Source organism: Mastigoproctus giganteus, chromosome 7 (genome assembly GCF_048544385.1).
Source record: "Mastigoproctus giganteus isolate SK-2022 chromosome 7, ASM4854438v1, whole genome shotgun sequence".
NCBI lineage: Eukaryota > Metazoa > Arthropoda > Arachnida > Uropygi > Thelyphonidae > Mastigoproctus > Mastigoproctus giganteus.
Genome location: NC_143581.1, coordinates 157,528,965 through 157,542,218, shown reverse-complemented (window position 1 = coordinate 157,542,218; position 13,254 = coordinate 157,528,965). Strand labels below are relative to the sequence as shown.

The 13,254-nt window shown below is 35.2% G+C and overlaps 1 protein-coding gene across 1 annotated transcript in view; it reads right to left on the bottom strand.

Moving 5' to 3' along the window:
• Positions 1-10,716: 10,716 nt before the first annotated feature.
• wal (electron transfer flavoprotein subunit alpha wal) overlaps positions 10,717-13,254 on the bottom strand; it is a 227,918-nt gene continuing 225,380 nt past the window's right edge. Inside the window, exon 11 of the transcript XR_016547165.1 lies at positions 10,717-10,735. The gene's annotated coding sequence lies outside the window, so the exon portion shown is untranslated. The remainder of the gene's footprint in view (positions 10,736-13,254) is intronic.

Sequence of the window (13,254 nt, the reverse complement as noted above, 5' to 3'; positions counted from 1 at the left end):
ATATGCACTGCATAATATTTTGCTGTATGTTACTCAATTGTTCACATATATCTTACATATGAATTTTTGTTACATATGAATCTTATATCTTAATTCATATCTTACATATGAATAAGAGCATTGCCAGTAAACAAGAACATGGTGATAACAGCTTGCTGTAACAGCACACACTTCTATTAATGCAGTATAGCCACTTCAGCTATGTAGTCACAGATTAACTGGATCATCTACCTTGTAAGTGCTTAAAACTGAAATGATATTTACATTTGAAGAAATGAGTAGCATACAGCAAATTATTACACAGTGCATATAGTCAGAGATTGCAATACTTGCAGTGATGGATTGGATGAAAAGAACCAATAGCTTTATCATCAAGGTCTTCAGACCTTAACCCACTGGATTTTTATTTGTGGAGCCACTTCAAGAACGTGGTTTATGCAACTTCAGTATGGCTGTGTGCAGAATTCATATCAGATGGTTCAAACAACACCTGATGTGTTGGAGTGTCTGTCACTCCACTGTCTTAATGCCCAGATGGGAGGTTCAAATTTGAACACCATTTGTTAAACCACTTTGTACATACTTGTTAATGAAGAATAGTTTAAACAATGTCTTGTTTTGTGACTTAGACACCCTGAATGAGTATTTTAAAAATTAATATTATTATTTTTTTCTTACCATGTTTGGTAGTCAGCACTGTTCCTAAAATTTCAAATAAACACATCATGATGTTACCAGATTTTCCAGACATCTTCTACAAGTAAAGCAGAGGTACAATAGTTATTTTATTTTTTTATTTTTTTTGGTAGTTGTTGGCGCATAGGCTTCTGTGGCCATAGTGCACCTCCCAAGGTTTTTGTAGTACTTTGATCCAAGCCCGAGGCGGGAATCGAACCCGCGACCTTTGGGTTGCCGGGCAGGCACTTTACCCACCCGGCTAGCCCGGTCGGCTCACACACATACAATAGTTATGTGACACATTCATTTAGTCAGTGTTCATATTATTATTTGTAATATGGTGCAAGGAAGCCTGAGGCTTATGCTGCACCAGCCAAAAAAATTTCCCAAGTTACCCTGTGAGAGAGAGAGAGAGAGAGAGAGAGAGAGAGAGAGAGAGAGAGAGAGAGAGAGAGAGAGAGAGAGAGAGGGGGGGGGGGGAAATCACCAAGAAAGAGAAGAATGAAGATATTCAGCAGGAATGCCAAGCCCATACCCACCAAATGTGAGCCCCTGGGGTTATATATGATGCTGTTGCTATGATTATTGGTTTTATAGCACATTACCATCTTGGGCCATATTATGCCATTATGGGACATGTTTGCATCTTTATAATTATTGTGGTACTTAACTAAATACTTAATTTCTCTTTACTCCTAAATTAGACCAAAATATTTAGACTTTACTACTAAAATGAGAGGCATCTTCCAATTTAAAACCTTTTAATAGTTGTTGATCATAGGACAGTAACAGTTAAAATTTTTAAAATAATGTCTTTGTAGGTTCGTTATTGCTTCTCATAACGAAAATTACAGATGAAACTAAGAATGTCAGTGTTTTGGTAATGAAGTTATTTAAAAAAACCGAATTTTACCAGACTTTCCAGACACCCTTTACAAGTAAAGCAGCGGTACAATAATTGTGACATTTTCGTTTAGTCAGTGTTCATATGATGCTGTTACTAGTGGTTTTATGGCACAAAACCATATTTTGGGCTAAATTGCACCATTATGGGATATGTTTGCATCTTTATAATTATTGTGATACTTAAATACTTAATTTCTAATAGACTTTATTACTAAAATGAGTGGCAGCTTCCATTTTAAAACCTATTAATAGTTGTTGATCATAGGATAATAACAGTTAAAAATTTTAAAATGTCTTTGTAGGTTCTCATTATTGCTTCTAATAATGAGAATTATTAGAAGCAATAATTATTGCTTCTAATAATGAGAATTACAGATGAAACTAAGAATAAGTTTAGTCACAAATTTTGGTAATGAAGTTATTTAAAAATAACCAATTTTGTCAGTGCCCATTTATTTTAAATATAGGATAATGACCTATTTGTTATTTTACTGAGAAATAATTCATATAACTTAATCAATGAAGTCAACTTCATGCCCATATTACTTTATCAATATCGCATTTCATGGTGTTATTTGTGACATTTAAATGATTTGTTTAAACTGTTTTTGGTAATTTACTGCTTGATAAATTGTATCTCTTCTCATTAAAAAAAATCTAACATAGGGCTCACCAGTATATATATATAGCTAATTAGATTATTATGCTTACACCTATGTAGTAGCAGTGAGTAAGTCCCCTTTAACCATTAGAGCAGCTTTGACTCGTGAGTCCAAGTTTGTCATTGAGCTAAAGTGTGTCATAGTGATGCTGGTCCATGTCGACTCAGTTGCTTCCCTTGTGAACTGGATGGTTATGGACCTCTATGCTGAAGCGCTTCCAAAAGTGAGATCCAAGTGAGGACCTGTATATGGTACTCAAGATGCAGCCTAACCATGGCCTTATACAAAGGAATAATCATCTCTTTATCCCTGCTATATAATTGACAAAATTCCATGAGCTGTCCTGGCAACATGTCTGCACTGTTCAGGGAATTTCATGTCTGACCCCTAGGGCTTTTTCATTTTCCACTACCATGAGTGTAGTACCACACAGTTGATAAGTTACTCCAGAGTTACTGGTACCCATATGCAGTACCTTGCATTTGTCAATATTAAACTTCAACTGCCATTTCTCAGCCCATCGGCCTAATTTTCCTAGACCTTGTCACAGCAGCTCGCCCTGATGATTGATGTTAACCACCCTGCCAACTGTTGTATCATCTGGAAGCTTAGACATTAAGCCTGATATACCTTCATAAATATCATTGATAAATATTGAAAACAACAATGGGCCCAGCACTGAACCCTGGGGAACTCCACTAATAACATTACTCCATGAAGGGCAGGGCCCATTAATAACTACTGTCTTCCACTTAACCATCCCTTTATCCCTTGCCGTAACGTGCCCTTAATGCCACATTGCTCCAGTTTGTACAGCAGTCTTTTATGCTCAACAGTATAAAAAGCCATCCTGAAATCCAAGTATATGATGTCAGAATTATTTTTTGCATCCATTATTATTGTGACAGAATAAATGGAGACAGAATAAATAATGATAAGTTTAATACTAACTGGAAAACACACAATTGTGTGTTTTCCAATTAGTATTAAACTTGTCATTATTTATTCTGTCTCCATTTTGCTCTGCATCACGCAATAATCCACAATAATAATAATGAATCCAGAGTGCACAGGCCTCTTTAATCATATTTTTGCATCCAGTTTCTTGGTCACTGCATCATGGTAACCTATCTGATTGGTTAGCCAAGACTGCTGCTTAACAAATTCATGCATGTCCAGATGGTCCTGTATTACTTCTTTAATCAGTGATTCCATTATTTTCCCTGGGATGTTGCACTCAACAGGTCTGTAATTACTCATGCTGCCTTTTGATTCCTCTTTATGCAAATGTATATCTCCAGTACATAGGGACTTCTCCTGAGTCCAAGAATGCTCTCATAATTATGGCTAAGTGTTTGCTTGCATCCTTTGTGCCTCCCTTAATATAATTCAAGAGATTCCATCCACCCCAAGTGCCTTTTTTATGCCCATCTTCCACAATTTCTCCTACAATCTCCTTTCAGTTATCATAAAGTCATTTAGCTCCTCATTAGAGTTTGACAAACTTCTGGCATTCCCTTCCCTAATGTACCAATGTAGACAGCCTTATATAAAAAGACATAGCCTTAAATCTTGATATTGTACCCCATCCAGAACTCGGAGAGATTCTTTCTTATGGCTTCAAATTTAAGTTAACTCCTAAATTTAACTTTTATTTCTTTAAGAAACAACTTTATAGAGACCTCTTAAACTTTTATTTTACTTTGGCATATAAACAGAATAGACCAATTGAGGCTTTTCAAATTTGGATTAATACTGTTTTTTTCAGAACTTTTATATCATTTTTCCAGAGTGTACCACCCTAAATTTACATCTAATCCTCTTAGATATCACAATTTTTCTAAGATCAAAACATAATGACCTCCAACAACTGTGCCTTTATATGTATGGCTTTCTATTTTGATACATTAAACAAAGAGCTACAAGACAGTGATACAAACTGGTGCCTTCCTTTCCTAATATTATCACTATAAATTATTAGCTTTAAATAAGAAATTAAAACTAAATATCAATAATTTTAAATTTCCCTTTGTTTATTTCATTGCAAAGTTTCATAAGTAAAGTAAAGTAAAGTGCAGCCATTATCAACCCACTGCAGGATGGAAGCCTCGTCAACAATTCATGCTGAGGGAAACGGACCATAATCTGCCACGCTGGTCCAGTGCGGGTTGGCAGATCGACCGTATTCAGCAGTCAGGGGCTTGAACCCCGGTCTACTCAAAGAGCGTGTGCTACTGCACTCCCGCTCCTAACCAAACCACCTACCAAATTCAGATTTATTATTTGTTGTGAAAATATTCACCTTCCTGGAATTACATTAGAACAGTTACATAAACCTATCTTTGGTATTTTAACTAACAACAAAATTACTCTTAATAATTTACCTGTCTTGTAAACATTAAATAAATTACAAGATATTCAAACCTTTGATTTCCATAGTCTCTTTACTAATATATATCTGGGTAATTTAAAAACAGTTCTTTTAGAAATTTTTCATAAATATAATCATGGTATTAATTGTAACATCACTTCTTGAAACAACTTGTTCAATCTTTGTGTCTTTAATAACTGTTTTTCATGGTTTTCAGGTCTATCAATAAATCAAGGGTCTGGGTAGTTCTGCCTCTTGTAGTCTTGCAAATATTTATATTTTTCCTGGTCCGAAATTTCTCTTCCTCAAAATATTCCGTTATTTAGGTATATTGATAACCTGTGTGTGTAAGGATTTTGGCCATTTGTATCCTCGTGAACTCACTCTAGAAAAAACTAATTCCTGTAATAACACCTTTAATTATTTGGAGCTTAACATTAGTATTGTTAATGATCATACTTCAGTTGATATTTACAATAAAAGAGACTCTTTCCACTTCAAAGTTGATAATTTTTCTCATTGGTTTCCAGTATTTCTAATAGTGTCCACTCTAATGTCATTACTTCCACGTGTGTTAGAATTGCTACCATATGTAATAACTATGATATCGCTATTTCTGACTTTAACAAAATTTTTCTTAAATTTATTGGCAATTCTTTCCCTTTTTTTTTTCATTTAAATTATCATTTTCATAAAGATCGTAATATAATTAATCTCATAAATTTTTTTTTAAAATCCATTAACTTACTATAGATTTCTTAGTGTTTTATTATTATTATTATTTTTTTTTTTTGTGTGGTTTGCATTGTGTATCTCATTGTGATTTTCCACAACTTTTGATCTGTTACGGCCAGGTGCCGATCTAAATTTCTCAGTTTTTGGCTTAATTTGTAAATTTATTTATTTAAAAAAAATTTTTTGAGATACATAATACTTTTGCACTTAGTCCTGCTCTACTTATTTGCCCCACATTACTGTGGGGCAAATAGGTAGAGCAGGTTTATATCTCACTTTATCACCTTATTTCACATTTTTTACTCTAGGCTGTGTACATTTTGTATATAGCACGTTTATGTATGCATAGTTTTGACTACATTTAGTATGATGTCTCTATACGATGTATGTATATTTTTTTTTTAGTTTCTACTTATTTCTAGTTTTGATAGATTTTATCACTAGGTGTTGTTGTCATATAACTTTATATTTGTATCTTATTGGCACATGTTATTCAGTTTTGGTTTTGTTTTCCCATCTTTGTCTCTATAATGTAAGTTATTTTTTCTAAGTCTACTTATTTTTTACTGTTTTCAAATCTCTTTACTTTTAATTGGATTAAACTAATAAGTTATGTTTCTAGAAACATGTGTTGTTGATTCCATGTTTTAATTCTCATCTTTATAGTATAAACTGTAAAGTTCATAAGCCATTTTCAAAATTCTTTTTTAATTGTTGTAAAATTTTTTTTTTTTTTTTATTCACAAAATTTTATTTTCAAAAACAAAATTATATTTTGGTAACAAAAAATTTTATGCTCATTTTTATTTATGTTTATGCTTTTCACCGTTTGGCTTGTGGTTTACATCAAAGATGAAGACTGCTATTTTTCTTGCAGTCCTTTCCTTTGACACCTGATGAGAGGCCGGTTTTGTAAGTTGTGTGGTAACATCCTATTTTGTCAATTTTGTAATTACTTATCTCTTATTATAATTTTTTTATTGTTACCTTCTATCACTCTATCTCCTCTTTTTTTTTTTAACTTTATCATATATATTGACCTATATAGCCTTGGTGCCTTAAATCCCAATTCTAATAACTGATTAGCGGTTTGCTGTTGCCTATGTTATTTGGTTATATTGGACCAGTCTTGATATGCCTAAGACACAGTTGTACACAAACTCAAGTAGGGTTACAGTTTTTGAGATAGTTGTACCAGTGTGTCTGGCACTAGTACTAGCACTCCTCGACTTACGTTATAGTCACTTAAGTCTTTTGCCTTGTACAGAATTGCACACACCAGCATCCCTATGTATGTGGCTCCCTGCTTTATACTGTTTGATATGAATATGTGATGCTGTAACTAGGTACATTTCATTTTGTGAAAATGGTAGGAAGTAAAACAAAGTAGCTAAGCTAGTAAAATTAAAGTGTTGTAGAAAATAAGTACAAGATTGGGTTCGTAGTGCACTTTATGCATGAATATGGAGCCTGAAGAGAATTTTTAAAGTTATATTTTTTTAATTAAAAAAATGATGTAAATCAGAAGTTGCATACACTAGTGAAGGAATATAAAATTAAAAGTGATTACTTCTAATTTATAAAAATTCTAAGTTTCTGTTTTTGATGTAAATTTTATACCAGAGCACCTGCAAAAGAGTTAAATGTAATTCAGAGTAAATGCTCTGAATTATACTCAAGATATACTCCATTTAAAAACCTGAATGATTACATAAATACATATAAAACATGTTAAGTTTCCTATTTAAATGCTCAATTTTTTCTAATAAATTATGAAGAAAAAATCTGTAACTCAGTTAGATGTATTAAATGTTTTTTTTTTTTTTTTATGTGCATTTGACTCTTGACTTGGGTTATATTCTAAACCTCCATTCTTTCCTCAAGTCAGAACAATTTTTACCATAAGAAATAATATAATTAGCAGTAGTTAACTTCACAACCTTACAAACAAAAACTAACCTTAAAGTACTGGTATTTCAGCATATAAATCAATATTAAAGATCTCATAACACCCAAAAAAAAAAAAAAAAAAAATGCACATAGAAAAAAAAAATAAAATAAACTGAAACAATAACAAACAGTGTATGACATGCCAGAAGTTTGTCATGAGATCCTCTTGCTATTTTAGTTGACTGAAGACTGACTCATTGATAATAATGAAGAACCCAAGTTTCTCATATTCCCAGTTCTTAGCATTAGGCTGCCATAAGGCAATCTCTGAATGCCAAATAGCTTTCACAGTTGGTTGTGCTTGTAATCAGTATTAATCCAGTTTGTTCAAATTTTAATAGGTATTAAACACTTTGTTCATATCATGCAGATACCCAGTTTTCAAACTTAGCAGCTTACAGACATCTGTAACCCCACACATGAAAGGAACCTATAGTATTTAGGACCATGCACAGATTAAAGGTTGGGAAGACAGAAGATACTTGTTGGCGTTAGATATGAATTTCTGTAGTTTGTAATTTTAAGGAAATACATGTGAAGGAAAGTTGAAGGATAAATGAGAAAGAAGAAAAGTTGGACAGTAAAAGGATGCGGACTGGTTTTGAAGAGAGAAGAGGAATTATAAAAGCCAGTTCAGAAGAAAAGGGCCCATGGAAATATCCGTAGAAAAGACATGCAATAGAAAGAGAACATCTATGACACAGAGAGTGAAGACACCCTGTAAGAGATGGGTCATTAATTAACCTAACTACTGTCTTTTACAGATTGTAATTTTCAGGAAATACATGTGAAGAAAAGTTGTTCCAGAAAACAGAAGGGATAATGAGGAAAAGTTTGTTCTGTGAGTTTGGAACTGGACAGTGAACAGATGTTGATTGGTTGCTGCATGGGTTCAGGCTGGTTTGGAATAGTGGGGAATTGGGACTGCAAATTTGGAAAAACAGTGCTCATGGAAGCATCTATAGAAAAGGCATGCAGCAGCAGCAACTGAACATTTCTGAGATGAAGAGTGGAGAGGCTTTGTGAGAGATGGTTAATTATTAACTTGACTGTGCTTCTTTGAACAGTGAAGAGCTTGAGGGCACCACCTCAGTTATAGAAACAATATTTCATGGTAGAGCACACTTGGGATTGGTACAGAGTCAGCATTGCTGTTTAAGCTGATGACACTGACATGATTAAACATAGCACAGCTTAGCCATGTCAATAAAGACTTTTTTTTAAATGAGGCATTGAGACCTTTATACAGTATTCAAGATGCAGCAAAACCATTAGGACGTAAGGGAACTGTCACATGCTTTATTCTTATCCCAAACAGCCTTAATACATTTTTTGAAACTGTGGTTTAGATAAAATAAGACATTTAGGGTAGCATGGGGAATAAAGGATTTCATTACTAAGAATATAAAAATTTATTTATCATCAATGCAAGAATTGAGGCAAAGTAAGATGCAGTGGGAATGTGCACGGACAGAAACTGGTCAGTATCACTCTCAAAAGACCAGAAGGCTCAATTATCATTTATACAGAGGCAAGTTTAGGGCCAAGTTAATTTTTTTTTTATTCTGGCTGGCTAAATTTAGTACTGGTTGTCCCTTTTTGGGGCCATTTCAAATGCTATAACCTCCAAGTCATTTATATCAAGAGGCCACTACCAGTATAAAAACACACCACAATATCCATACACTTTTAAATCTCTGGCCTGTACAGTGTACTGTATCAAATGACAATGTAAACTACACGGAGATGGGGAAAACCCCCGGTGTCGTTAGACCTTAAACACACTATACACTATAAAAACTGCTGCCTTATAAAAAGTCTTAGAAAAAACTTTTGATTCATTGAATATTTGGCAATAATGAATACCCATTCTTTCTATTAGTCCATAAAAATCTCGGATGGTTAATGCAATTAATATTAGTATGTAGTAGTAAATGATGCAAGAAAGTAAGCTTATACAGCATCCAAAAAAAAAAAAAAAAGTCCATCCCTCCAATAATCTGTCTAGTTCTTCCTTTAAAATATTCAAACTACCCATAACACCAGGTGGAAGTTGGTTTCAACAATCAATACACACTTGCTGAAAGAAAAATTTCGAACATTTATCCTGAAACCATTCTTTCTCAATATATAAATTTGCTGCATCATGAATGTTGTCTGAGCGAGATGAAATAAACTATTTGCATTTAGTTCATTTAATCCATTCAAAGCCTTAAACACCACAATCAGATCTCAGAGGTGCTTAGTTTCCAGATGCTGCAATTTGCAGCATCTGGAAGCTTTGCTTGCAACTGAAGCTTTGCTTGTTAAGAGTGCCCTTCCCTTCTCCCTCACTAATCTCATTGCCCTTCTCTGTACCCATTGCAAAAGATCAACATCCTTCTTAAAATGAGACTTGTAAACCTGTATGCAGTACTCAAGATGTGATTTAATGATTGCTTTCTAGAACAGGATAATCACCTCCTTATCCCTACTGGCAAAATCCCTATAAATCATTGACAAATCCCCAGGGAGTATCAAGAGAATGGAAACCATATTTATGTACCTACAAAAGTATTGTCGGAAGTAATGTAGGCAGTATTAATCCTGCTATGAGTTCTTGATTAACTAATTAATTTTTTTATCGTAATATCAGAGACTACTACAATGCCCTCACAACCAGAGGTTAAGAGTATGTGTTGAAAGAAAACTGCTTGATTAAAAGTGTGCTAATTATATTCTGGATAAATTTGAAGAGATGAAATTATTGATCTCCCTGCAAACTTGCAAAATCCCTAAAGTTATATAATAACTTATAAACAAGTCAGATTAAGTGTTCGGTTTCTTTTCTCAGAAGGATGTTATATATAAATATAGGAAATATATAACATTATTAATACTTGCCTTTAAAATTTACTTATGCTCTTAATATCAGATGGATCCTTAACATGTAACTGATCCAAATATAGTCACCGGGCTAGTTGCTTACCCTAAGTTCTAGCATGCACATCTGTAAAATTAAATCCTCAAAAACAGGATATTTAGGTATAATTGCCTTCTCCATGTACCTTGTGTTGATCAGTCATTGGGCTCATAGCACCATATCCAGTTTAATTTTTGTTTTCCCAATGTTTATTTCATGTCAAACTTACTCAGTATTACCTTTACAGTTTTCATCTATTGGATACTCCTTTAATCTGTGTGCTTTGCAATTAAGAGCATAACTATCCCTCTCTTTCTCCTATCATGTATTTCCTGTATGTACTGCAGTCAAGTTCTGCATCCCTTACTGTATCAGAGTGATATCATGTTTCAGATAGTCTCACATCAGCATTTGTTGATTTAACCAGTACTTCAAATTCAGTTATTTTATTCATTAGCCTAGCATTAATGTATAAAAAAGTAATGCTGCATTTACCTGAATATAATCCACACTCAAAAATGTGGTCTTGAACTGAAATGAGAAATAAAAAAATCTTATGTACTTTCAATCATTCTGTTATATGAAATATAGAAATGTGAAAAACTAATCTTGCTTTTACTTCAAGATACTTGTGAAACCAATAAGTGGAACTGATATATATGAGGGGGGTATCAAAAAGTTTGTACTCTTACCTAGAAATAACAGCCCTAGAAAGGTGAAGCTTCACAAGGAACTTTAATCCTTTTCTATGTTTTTGTTATTTGGTTTTTTAGGAGCATTAGCAACTAAGGCCATATTGCTCTGGGGATATGGGGTGGTCATTCCCTGACCTTTCCGCATCCTCCGTATTTGGTGGTGACGGGCTCGAACCCCAGTCTAATCAAGAAGCGTGTGCTATGCACTGCTGCTCCTGCCCACCTGGTCTTTTCTATCTACTAGTAACACATTTCTCCCATCTATGGATCAGTTGTTTAATGCCTGATCATAGAAGTCTGCACTTTTGCCAGAAACCATGATTCCACTTCATTGATGACTTCCTGAGACAAATCAAAGCAGTGTCTATGCAATGGTCTCTTCATTTCTTGAAACAAGAAGTCTGACAGTGCTAGGTCAGAAGAATAGGGTGGGTGCTGCAGTAGTCCAAAGCTGCACTGGACAACAAAGTTGGTGGTGGCAACGGCCGTGTGAACTGGTGCATTGTCCGACAGAAGACAGACATCTTTGGTTAACATTCCATGCCTTTTCACCGTCAAAGCATCACGTAACTTTTTGAAAAGATTTCTGTAGTATTCTCCAGTAAGTGTGGAACCACAAGATAGGTAATCTGTCAGGATAACCCCTTTTCTATCCCAAAATATGGACAACATCACCTTCTTCACAGATGGAGTGGTCTTTGCCTTTTTGGGAGGTGGGGAGGAAGTGTGCTTCCACTGCTTTGACATGTCTTTAGTCTTGGATCGGGCTGGTACACTCAGCATTCTTGATTTGTCACCAACCGATCAAGCCGACCTGGCTAGCCGGGTGGGTAAAGTGCCTGCCCGGCAACCCAAAGGTCGCGGGTTCGAATCCCGCCTCGGGCTTGGATCAAAGTACTGCAAAAAACTTGGTAAGTGCATTATGGCCACAGAAGCCGATGCACCAACAACTACCAAAAAAAAAAAAAAAAAAAACCAACTGATCAAAAAGGTTCGCAACATCCGCATTACACAAATCAAACAGTTGGTGGGAACATTGCTTCTGCAAAGGCATCAGCAATCTAGGAACCTATCGTGCGGAGACCTTAGACATATGCAGATGGTCATGTAAAATGCTGTGGGCAGACCCATAACTAATTCCCACCACATCTGTGATGAAATGAATTGTCACACGTCTGTCATTCAGCACCAGCTGCTCAATCATTGCAACCATCTCACTGTCTGTGGACGTTGATGGCTTTCCTTCTCTTGGCTCATCAAAAACACTTGTATGACTGCACTGGAACTCCCGTTTCCAATTTTTTACAATGTCATAGGATGGACAATTCTGCCCATACACAGCTTTCATTTCTTTGTCAATTTCCTAAGCTTTCTTGCCCTGCAAATGTAGGAACTTGATCACTGCTTGATACTCCACTTTGTCAACCGCGTCCTTCCTCAGATTCCGGGCTCCACCTCTGGTGACCGATCCACCTATGGGAATGAAATTTAACATGTTAGTTAATGAATATGTAGACAACTTATATTAAAAACGGCATCTTCCTACTGATGTTTTATCTAGGTCAGGGTACGAATTTTTTGATACCCCCTCGTAAAATACCTGAATGTGGAATAATTGAAAATAAATCAGCATTAGTAGAGGCATATGATGCAAGAAAGCAAGCTTATGCAGCATCAGCCAAAAAAAACAAAAACAAAACCACACTCCCATTTTACTCCTCCGTTCGTTCGAAATACCTGTACAGCTGAGCCTTAAATTTATTTAGGTTATCAACTTCCACAACAAGGGATGGAAGTCTGTTCCACCAACCGACTACCCGCTGGCTAAAGGCAAATTTCCACACATCTATGCTACATCTGTCTTTCCTCAATATGAATTTATGCCCTCTCAGGTGATTATTCTGAGCAAGAGGAAGAATCCCATCAGCATTGAGCATACTCAAACCATTCAAGGCTTTATACACCTCTATCAGATCACCTCGCTGGTGCCTAGTCTCCAGACACTGTAATTTGCAAAACTTTAGCCTTTCTTCATAAGAGCAACCCTTTGTTCCATTCACTAATCTTGTTGCCCTTCTCTGTACTCGTTCCAGCAGCTCTACATCCTTGAAATGAGGCCTCCAGATCTGTATACAGTATTCAAGGTGTGGCCTTACACAAGGGAATAATCACCTCCTTATCCCTGCTAGAAAAATTCCTGTATATCATTGACAAGACACCATGAGCTACTCTTGCAGCCCGTCTGCACTGCTCAGAAAACTTCATATCTACCTGCACAATTATCACCAGGTCCTTTTCATTCTTTACCAATTGTCTTGGCGCATTATAGCCTTAGTAGCTAATGCGCCAATAAAA